Here is a 2,788-nt window from a genome sequence, read left to right on the forward strand (position 1 = left end):
GATTCTTTCTTTTTTTTTTTGACCTCTGTTTCTAGAAACACTGATCCCCAAGCCTTGGTGGATAGTAAAATATGTATGTCTCATTTAGAGACAAACAATCCATAGTCTCTTATTCTCTCTGAACTTGGATAAGCTGTGAATTTTTATGTTAAACACTGCCCACTATATAATGAAACTCTGGTGAGGTCTATGGGTATAGAGGCATGACTTTAGCTGGCAATTTGACACTGTTTATTTCACAGAATAATAGTAGTAGCTTCACATTTGTGACTTGTGAGTTCCCTAACCATAGGTTCTTGGCTGGATTTACTGTACCAGGCATGTGTTCAAATCTGCAGAGTGTAGCTAAAGTTTTCCTGTGTCCCAGCCAGTCAGCAGTCAGAACAAATCTCTCCCACTCACATCCCCCGAGTAAACACACAGAGGCTTATATTAATTATAACTGCTTAGCCATTAGCTCAGGCTTATTACTGACAAGCTTTTACATTTAAATTAACCCATAATTCTTATCTATGTTTAGTCATGTGGCTTGGTACCTTTTCTCAGTTTTGACTTGTCATCTTGCTTCCTCTGTGTCTGGCTGGTGACTCCTGACCCAGCCTTCCTCTTCCCAGAATTCTCCTCATCTGCTTGCCTCACCTATACTTCCTGCCTTGCTACTAGCCAATCAGAGTTTTATTTATCAACCAATCAGAGCAACACATATTCACAGCATACAGAAAGACATCCACAGCACTTCCCCCTTTCTGTCTAATCAAAAAGGAGGGTTTTAACTTTAACATAGTAAAATTACATATAGTAGAACAGTTATCAAGCAAGAATTACAGTTACAATATTTAGTCTATTTGTATTTGGCAAAATTAAAGAAAATATTCTATCATCTATCCTATATTTGTGAGTGTAAAGTTTTATATCTAATATATCTTTTATCATAACCAAGGAAAATTATAACTATCTAGTCTTCAACTATATCAAAGACCCTAGAATGATATAATATTACCTAAGTAAACAGGAAGAGCATTGTAAGCCACTTCCAAATATCTAGACAGCTGGCTGCTTGGACAGTCACCTAAAGTTCCTCTGCAATGTTGGGGCATCCATTTTTATTTATTTTTATTTTTATTTTTTTGGTTTTTTGAGACAGGGTTTCTCTGTGTAGCTTTGCACCTTTCCTGGATCTCACTCTGTAGACCAGGCTGGCCTTGAACTCACAGAGATCCGCCTGCCTCTGCCTCCCGAGTGCTGGGATTAAAGGCGAGAGCCACCACCTCCCGGCAGGGCATCCATTTTTAGCCAATAGGCCTAGAGTTTTTTAGTTGCTTCTCCCTGTGTCCTGTAGAATATTTGGCAGTTTCTTGAACCTGAAGGACCATCTTGCCTTGCAAAGTTCAGTGGTCATCTTCCTATGGGTCCTGCATGTCCAATTTATACAACATTTTGTCAAGCTGTTCAGGCAAGAAGAGTTTCTTGCCCAAATGGCTAACTTTTGCCATGAAGCAGATAAATTCCATATGGAGTATCTTCAATGCCCATCTTCCTTTTTGAAGTAAATTGGTGCTGCCAGGAACAGACCTGTCTCATTGTCCAGAAAATCTGTTTTTAAAACATTTAAAATGCCATATTCTGAGGTCTTTGAAGTATTTGAAGATTATCTACCTATTTGAAATATATCTATGTATATCTAGAAAACTTAACTAATATAACTATGATTATCATAGATAACTAATTATTAATATGTATTTCTTAATTATATATTACAATTTTAAATGAGTTGCTTAAACATAATACATTAAACAAGAGTAGAATATACATACAGTATAACAAAATTAACTTCAAATTTGTATCAATAAACTAAAATCCATAGCAATGTACAATATTTTAAGCAAGTTGTTGCTCTTTAAAAGTAGATTAAATAATCTACCCTTTTATCCTATCATATCTATATCCTACATTTCTATATCATGTCCCCCTGTCTCCTTTTAGAAAGAGATTGACTATGACCAATAACAATTTGTAACCAACAACCTAAACAAAGACAAACATCCATAATCCAGTTTTTGGAAATGTAGGCATAGTGTTCTAGGCTACTTCCTGCTGATAGGGGGCACTAGTAGTCTTATGGGGATCCTGAGAAAATTTGAGATAATAGTCAAGTCCTGGGAAGACCGGCTATAACCTTTGTTGACAGGTACCATCTATTAAGGTTCAGGAGGTCTGAATTGATCAAATCTGATCCATCTTAACCTTGAACAAATCCATAGCCTCTTGCTTCCTGTGGAAACAAAAACAGCCTCCTTCCCAAAGTATCATATCCTTAGATCCAAATTTTGAAGTCCAGATACCTTTAAAATGTACATATTGGTTTAACTGAGCAGCCTTTATAATTAAATGTCTTTCTATAGTTAAAAATACTAAAGACAATATAATCCAGACTCTTTGTGTGATCTCCATCTTTTCATGGTTTACTTCTATATTACTTTTACTTTCTCTTTAAAGTCTTTATTTTTTAACCTTTGTATTTCTTTATATAACTGTCTATATTCCTATTCCTCTTTCTTCCAAGCCTATGTACATTTTTACACACATTGTAAACTGTTTAGGGTTTATTCCATCTGAATCTGTCTTATTGTGAATCTATTGCTTTAAGCTTCAGCATGACTAGGACTAAAATGGCAGCTTTGGCTGCTGGCTCCGCCCACCTCAGCTTTCCAACATGGCAGAAGTATGTTTACCACCAGCTCTGGAGGAACCATGCTCATCACTCTGTGAAGCAGTGTGTCTGTGCTTC

This window comes from Peromyscus californicus, unplaced genomic scaffold (assembly GCF_007827085.1).
Source record: "Peromyscus californicus insignis strain IS unplaced genomic scaffold, ASM782708v3 Scaffold_10__1_contigs__length_136768540, whole genome shotgun sequence".
Lineage (NCBI taxonomy): Eukaryota > Metazoa > Chordata > Mammalia > Rodentia > Cricetidae > Peromyscus > Peromyscus californicus.